Below are 8,615 nucleotides of genomic sequence, written 5' to 3'. Positions count from 1 at the left end.
ATCAAATTGAAGGTTAGAGAAAAACGTACTGTGCCATGGTACAACAGTAATACCCACTCTCTCAAGAAAGAAACTCGTAGTCTTGAGCGCAAATGGAGAAAAACGAACTTGGAAGTTTTTAGAAATTTGCGTGGAAAAACAGTATGTCCAGCTATAGACAGGCTCTAAAAACTGCCAGGGCCGAGCATATCCACAAAAACTCATAGAAAACAACCAAAACAATCCCAAGGTTTTTATTTAGCACAGTGGCTAGATTAACAAATAACCAGACGCCACCCGATCTAAATATTCCCTCACAGTTAAATAGTAATGACTTTATGATTTCTTCACTGATAAACATAGATAATATCAGAAATACAATAACAAATGTAGATTCTACAGCGTCTAATACTTCAGTTTTATCCATCGCACCCAAAGATAAACTGCAGTTCTCAACAACTATAGGACAAGAAGAGCTAAATAAACTTATCACTGCATCTAAACCAACAATATGTCTATTAGATCCTGTACCCACTAAATTATTGCAAGACTTGTTACCTGTAAAAGAAGAACTGCCTCTCAATATTACTAACTCATCGTTATCTTTAGGTCACTTCCCAAAAAAAAAAAAAAAAAAAAAAACATTCAAGCTGGCAGTTATTAAGCCTTTTATTAAGAAACCACAACTAGATCCTAATGAACTGGCAAATTACAGACCCATTTCAAATCTTCTGTTTATGTCTAAAATTTTAGAAAAAGTTGTGTCTGCCCAATTGTGCTCCTTCCTGGCCAAAAAAAAAAAAAAAAAAAGATTTCTATGAAGATTTTCAGTCGGGTTTAGGCCCCACAATAGCACAGAAACTGCAAAATTGTTAAAATTACAAATGACTTGCATCTTGCGTCAGACCCAAGGCTGCATCTCATTGCTAGTTTTACTTGATCTTAGTGCTGTGTTCGATACCATAGATCACGACACATCATAGATCGATTATAAAAAACTATACAGTTATTCAAGGGGCAGGCTTTCAGATTGTTTAGATCCTAACTGTTCGGTCTATCCTAGGTCCTCTGTTATTTTCAATATATATGTTGCCCCTTGGTAATATATATTAGAAAATACAGGATTAGTTCCACCATTATGGTGATGACACTCAACTATATTTCTCAACAAGACCAGATGAAACTTTTAAATTATCTATATTATGTTGCCGACTCAGGAACTATAGATAAACACTTTTATCTATTACATATAGAGCAACACGCACACGTTGTTTTCTCGGTTCATGCTTCTTCAAACTGCTTTATTCAATACAGACATCAACCAATAATAGAACACTGAAGCCCCCTAATGGTTCAGTCTTTATATAACAACATTTAGCTGCATACATAACATTTCCTCCCCACTAAGATAGAATGTCATTAACATTAACATTCAACATTTTGTTTAAACAAAACAATACACTTTTCATGTATGACACTAAAGGTACAATTACCCTTTTTCTTTTACTTCCAACAACAAATTAGGAATATCTCAGTGGTTGTATAACTTATATGTTGAAAGAATATGTCTCTCACTCAAACTGTGCTATAACCCTTTATTAACTAATTACTGCTCACTCATCACGGTAACGAGCTGGTGGTCTTTTGATCCTCATAGGATAACGTTTCACTGTCTCGGTTAACTGAGGATGTTCCGTAGATGGTGGTTCAGTGGACTGGTGTGTTTTTAATGTTTCTTTGATTTCTGGAACTTGAACATCCTTCTTTTCCAATAAAGGAGTATTTGAGTGCAATGTGGTGCCACTATCACTCGGAGGTAGTAACACCTGTGGGCTTACAGTATGATTCACTGCAGTTTGCTGAGGCTCTGTATCTGGGCGTCTCAACATCTGGTCCACATGGCGTTTCCATGCCCCTGGCGATCCCACATTCACCTTGTACGACACCGGTCCAGTCTTTTCTCTCACCACACCTTGTGCCCACTTTTCCTCCCCCTTTCTATAATCACGCACAAGAACTGACTCTCCTACCTCAAACTGTCTGTCTTTAGCGTGATGCTGGCGCCGTTGTTGTTGGGCATCCTGTGACCTGTGTACAGCTCCAGCCACACTTGGTTTTAAACAATCCAATCGAGAGCGCAGCCTGCGTCCAAGAAACAACATTGCCGGTGTGTTTCTTTCGTTGTTGCGTGGGGGGTGTTTCTGTATGTTAATAGAAACGCCTCAAATCGCTGACGCACCTGTGCTGTGCCTTTGGATGCCTTTAAAGCATGTTTGAAAGTCTGCACGAACCGTTCGGCCAGGCCATTGGTGGCTGGATGGTATGGCGCTGAGCGGATGTGTTTGACTCCATTGTTTTTCAGGAATGTACTGAATTCTTCCGCACAGAACTGCGGTCCATTGTCACTCACAAGGATGTGTGGAATGCCATAGCGACTAAACAGTCCTTGAGCACTTGAATGGTCATACAGGCAGTGGTGCTCTTCATGATATGCACCTCTAGCCACTTTGAATGTGCATCCACCACGATCAAGTACATATGTCCTTCAAATGGACCTTCAAAGTCCACATGTATCCTTTCCCAAGGACTGGAGGGCCACATCCAAGAGTGTAAAGGTGCTAGTCCAGGCTCTTTTTGTACGCTTTGACAGGAGTGGCAAGATTTGACCTGTAGTTCCAATTGAGCGTCTATACCGGGCCACCATACATAGCTGCGTGCCAGGCTTTTCATCCTCACTACACCTGGATGTGATGAATGGAGCTCTTCCAGAACTCGAGGGCGCAGTTTAGGTGGTACGATAACTCTCCCACCCCACATAAGGCATCCCTGTTGGGTTGTGAGCTCATGCTGGCGCTGCAGATAGGGCGACAGCTCTTCACCTGCATCCTTAGCAGCTGGAAAACGACCAGTTGAGACCATTTCTAGGACCCGAGCCAAGATAGGGTCAGCCAAGGTGTTTCCTTTGATCTCGGTGCTACTGACTGGTAAGTTTTCTAACTGAAATGTGTAAAATACCTCTACTGCACCTTGCTTCTCTTTATGCGTGTAGGGGAGCGGCAGTCGTGACAGCCCGTCGGCATTTGCATGTAAGGCACCTTTTCGGTATTGAATGGTGTAATCATGAGCTGCCAGGAGGAGCGCCCAACGCTGCATTCGAGCTGCAGCCATTGATGGTGTACTTTTCGATGGACTCAGGATGGAGGTCAACGGGCGATGGTCAGTGATTAGAACAAACTTGTTACAATAAAGGTACTGGTGAAACTTTCGTATTGCAAAAACTATCGCTAGCGCCTCCTTCTCAATATGAGCATAGTTTTGTTCCGCTTTGCTGAGCGCTCGTGATGCATAGGCTATCGGTCTCTCCACATTACCGGGCATGACGTGCGAGAGCACTGGTCCAACCCCGTAGGGCGAAGCATCACATGCGAGCTGGAGGGGCAGTTTAGGATTGTAGTGGGTCAATACTTCCTGTGAAACAAGTAAAGCTTTTGATGTCTAGAACGCTGACTCACAGGCTGACGTCCACTGCCATTTCTTCCCTTATTTAGCAGATCATTCAGTGGTTTCATGATAGTAGCTAAATCGGGAATGAAACGTCCGTAATAGTTCAGCATTCCTAAGAACAAACGTAGCTGACTGACATCCCCAGGTGCAGGTGCTTCCACAATAGCACGTACCTTCTCTGGTGATTTGTGGAGTCCCTCTGCGTCAATGATATGACCTAAGTATTCCACAGACTCCTGGAAAAAACAGGCACTTCTCAGACTTGAGATGCAGACCGTGTTCCACTAGCCTGCCCAGGACTGCATCCAGAGTTTTTAGGTGTGTCATTTCGTCTGGACCACTAATCAGTATGTCGTCCAGGTAGCAATGTGTATACGGCAGTCCGAGAAGCACTTGGTCCATAGCCTTTTGAAATAAGGCGGGTGATGAAACGGTAAACGATTAAAACGGAATAGCCCTTTCTGTGTCGAAATAGTCAGCAGCTCCCTAGACTTCTCTTCTACCTCCATCTGTAGATAAGCGTTTGATAAGTCTAGCTTACTAAAGCGTTGGCCTCCTGCTAGAGAGGCAAAAAGATCCTCAATGCGGGGAATCGGATACTTATCCACGCACAGAGATGGGTTGATGGTGATCTTGAAATCTCCACAGAGCCTTACTGTGCCATCCTTTTTGCTGACAGGCACCACGGGCGTGGCCCAATCACTGTGCTCCACGGGTGAGATCACTCCCAGTTCTGTCAGTCGCTTTAGTTCAGCCTCAACTCGTGGTCGTAGAGCATATGGCACATTACGTGGTGGGCAAAATTTTGGAACACTGTTAGGTTTAATAGTCAATGTGGCCTTAATTCCCTTCATTGTGCCTAGACTACTAGAGAAAACAGTGGAGTGTCTCTTTAACACCGTCTCCAAGTTGTCTTTCTCTTTTTGCTCAATTACATGCACAGTCTTTAAATCTTTCCAGTTCAGTTTAATTACTCTCAGCCACTCTCTGCCAAACAATGCGGGTGCATCCACTTTAACTACATACAAAGGCAAATCAGCACATTGCTTGTTTAACCTTACTTGCACTTTGATGACCCCTTTCTGGTGCCAACGGCTCTCCAGTGTATGTCTTGAGCATTATATCAGTGGGTTGCAGTGGTAGCTGGCTCAGCGTGTTTTTGTACTGTTCCCAAGGGATCAACGACACAGCAGCCCCTGTATCCAATTCCATCTCCATTTTCTTGCCATTTACAACAGGTAGCACTGAGATTCGTGAATATTTCCCTTTTTGTGACATGGCATAAAGTCCCAACTCAGTGTCAGTGTCAGATTTATTTCCCTCACTTTCACTTTCATCGTCTCTTGTCTCAACGTGATAAATTCTCTTCTTTTTACTTTTTACACTGCGCTTACTTGTATTACATTTCTGTTCAAGTTTTTCCACTTTCTGTTTCCATTCTCGGTCACGACCGTTCTTTACTTTGCTTTTGCACATGCGCTTCGTGTGGCCTTTCCTCCCACACTGATGACAGTCACGATCCTTGTACCAGCAGTTTTCATCATTATGATTAGTTTTCCCGCAACGCCAGCATTTTTGAGAAAACACCGCGTTCACTTTCAGGGAGCCACTTAACTGCTGCACGTCACGCGCGGCTGTTTCAGCCGATATCGCGTAATCAACTGCTTTCTGAAACGTGAGATCTTTCTCTGTCAATAGGCACTTCTGTACAGTTTCACTTTTAAGTCCACACACAAATCTGTCCCTTAGTGCGTCTTCTAAGTAAGCACCACACTCACAATGTTCTGAAAGTCCTTTCAATACCGCCACATATTGCGCCACTGTCTCTCCTTCTCCCTGGTTTCGCTTGTGAAAACGAAATCTCTCCGCAATTACGAGTGGCTTTGGAGCGAAATGAGCCTGCAACGCTCCCACAATATTGTCATAGTCCATCTCCCCAGGCTTTTCGGGAGCAACTAAACTACGAAGCAGTCCATAAGTTTTTGATCCGAGCACACTCAACAGTACCGGTACTTTTTTTGCGTCCCTGATCTCATTAGCCAAGACATAATGCTCTAAACGTTCAATATACGTTGCCCACTGCTCACCGGACTCATCGAAGGGATCCATATGTCCAATTATTCCAGCCATGATGTGTCTGCTTCTAGTCTCTGTCACTGTAATGTTAGACTCTTCGGAAGAAGACTGATCCATCAACTCTTTACAGCTACCCTAGCTCACTAGCTCGGTGCTGTTTTAGCGTGGTTGTTCTTTTCTTATCCAAACTTGACCAACACCAGCATTTCTCTCGCCGATGCAGTGAAAAGTCTTCCGGATTACACAACTCGTCGCCAGTTTATATTATGTTGCCGACTCAGGACTTTAGATAAACACTTTTATCTATTACATATAGAGCAACACGCACACGTTGTTTTCTTGGTTCACTGCTTCTTCAACTGCTTTATTCAATACAGACATCAACCCAACTAAAATAGAACACTGATGCCCCCTAATGGTTCAGTCTTTATATAACAACATTTAGCTGCATACATAACAATCTAAGTTAACAGAGTGTGTTAAAAATGTGCCGGTGTACATGGCGTGCCGTCGATTTTAGAAGCTAGTATCTGTATTGTTTTTTTTATTTTTGAAAGTAATGCAGTGTGCAATATTGGTCTATGACAGGTCAACTATCTTAAATCTGCGGACCAGTTCAAACAATTTGCTGGGCTATGACTCATATGGCTCATACTATCCACCACCTCCTTTCCTGTCATCAATACCTGACTATCTTTGGCGATGGCCATGCTCGTTACCAGTGAGGAGACGGATGAAGAAAAGGAAACGTGGAAAAACCTGGGCGGCAGTGCTGTTCGGCTGAAGTCCTTCCTGGCTCTGCAGTCTGGTGTGTCCTTTGGGACACTGGCAGAGGGTGTTCGGTCTGCGGCTATTCTGTTCGCTGGTGTTCCCTGGATCTATCATATGAGTGGCGTGCTCCCCTGGTCCCAGCCCACGGTGAACTATGGTGTTTATGGCTCTCCCCAAATCTACCGCCAAGGCGTGTGCTTCAACCATCGTCGCACGTTTCCTCAGGTGCGGCAGTCGAAGTAGCTAACGAACAATCCGCTTCACTTGAGGATGGGTCTACTAAATTTGAGATCGGTGGTAAATAAGACTTCTATTATGATTTTTTTTTTTTTTTTTCTCGCGTGAATTGGACTGCTTATGTATTACGGAAACCTGGCTTACCATCAGTGGTTTAAGCCCTCTTCAGAACTTTTACCCTTGAGATCTTTGTTTTAAATTCGCCTTGCTTAACTGGCAGGGGCGGCGGATTACTCTCTATTTTTAAAGACAAATTTTCTCATCGCCAGATAGTACAAAATAAACACAGCAGTTTTGAGCTGAAAAACTGTTTACACTTGAAACTAAATAGTCCACTATTAATTGCCTTGTTATATCACCCTCCTAAATACAATGCAGACTTCTTAAACAAGTTTACAGATTTTTTGGGGTGAAATTGTACCAAAGTATGATAAATTGTTAATTCTTTGGTGATTTTAATATACATGTGTTTTGCACAACAGACCCTTTAGCTAAAGAGTTCATTACGTTGATAAATGCCTTTGATCTAGATCATCATGTAAATGTTCCCATCAGGGCTGTCATACTCTTGATGAATTTAAGTGCAGAGGAGCTTTTGTCGTGTATTGATTCTACATGTGTGAATGTTTTAAAGGCAGAGGCTCCTGTAAACACCTTAAAACATCTAAACCAAGAGTTGACCCATGATGATTGATGACAACATACGCTCCCCGAGGCAGTCTTGTAGAAGAGCAGAGCATAGATGGAAGAAAGATAAGCTTCAGGTCTCCCTCAGGTCACTGATGGTGTGGAGTAAGAGAACTCTGCAGAGATAAAACCTAAGAGAACTCTGCAGAGTTATTATCAGAGACAAATAAATAAAAATCTTCCACACCCGCTGTATCAAAGACTGTATAAATGATTTTTTTTTTTTTTTTTTTTTTTTTTTAAATAAGATCAGTGACATTAGGTTGGGGATATCTTGTCCCTCTTTTGATCCTTCTGTCTTTACAGCTTGTAAAGCGGAGTTTCAGCAATTTGACCATATTTCTCTCTCCCATCTTCAAGAAATAGTAGGGTCAGTTAAAACCGTCAGGCTCCTCTATAGATGCCATAAACTCCATTTCATTTAAAACAAGTTTTCGATGCAGTGGGGCCTTATCTTTTAAACACAAGTAAATCGATTTGTTTGGAAAAACAATGGTACCGGAAAGCTTTAAAACTTGCTATAGTTCACCCTTTGTTAAAGAAACCAAACTTAGACTTAATATTTTGGCTAATTTTATATGACCTGTTCTAAACCTTGCCTTTATTTTCAAAGATTTTAGAGAAGACCTGCGCTTGGGTGCACAACTGCAGAGTTTTCTCTGGATAAAACTAAGGGATTTGAGCTTTTTTCAGTCAGGTTTTAAAAAATATATAATTTAACAGAGGACTGCACTCCCTGAAGGTTCAAAATGATGTTTTAAATAGCTGCCGCCGATTTCTGGGGATTGTACCGCACTTGTGCTGCTAGATCTGAGAGGTCGGCTTTTGATACGGTAGATCATGCTATCCTTCATCGCTCGCTTGGAGCACTGTGTTGGTATCGAAGGAGGCTGCCCTTGAATGGCTTAGATCTTATCTTTCAAATAGGTAGTTCAGTGTTTAATATTTGGGCTAATATTCGTCGGAGGCTGCTGTTCTTTCCTGTGGTGTTCAACAGTGATCCATTTTAGCTCCCATTCTTCTCATGCTAACTATATGCAGGACGACACTCAAGTATATTTCCCCTTAAAAAACCTAATACTGACGGGCTGGAAACACTGCCTATCTGATGTGAAAGCTTTGTTTTATCTTAACATTTCTTCAGTTTTAATGTGAATATAAAACTGAAATTCATAGTTTTTTCATCTGATTTTCCCCTAGTCAAATAACCCTAGGTTATTCAACACTTCCTGCAAAGGCCTGTAAAGAACTTGGGTTCTGTGTTCGCTGGTGGTTTAAAATTTGTGCTTTTATTCTTGAAACCTGAAAATTGAAAAAAATAAGTTTTGTTCATTTTTATTGCACCAAAATGTAGAGTCTTA

At 42.1% G+C, this 8,615-nt stretch overlaps 1 pseudogene; it reads right to left on the bottom strand.

Moving 5' to 3' along the window:
* Window positions 1-1,346: 1,346 nt before the first annotated feature.
* On the bottom strand, window positions 1,347-4,337 carry LOC122140965 (annotated as a pseudogene).
* Between the last annotated feature and the right edge of the window lie 4,278 nt (window positions 4,338-8,615).

The sequence above is a fragment of the Cyprinus carpio genome, chromosome B20 (genome assembly GCF_018340385.1).
Source record: "Cyprinus carpio isolate SPL01 chromosome B20, ASM1834038v1, whole genome shotgun sequence".
Taxonomy (NCBI): Eukaryota; Metazoa; Chordata; class Actinopteri; order Cypriniformes; family Cyprinidae; genus Cyprinus; species Cyprinus carpio.
The sequence above is the reverse complement of the archived record's forward strand: the minus strand, read 5'-3'. Positions and strand labels throughout refer to the sequence as shown.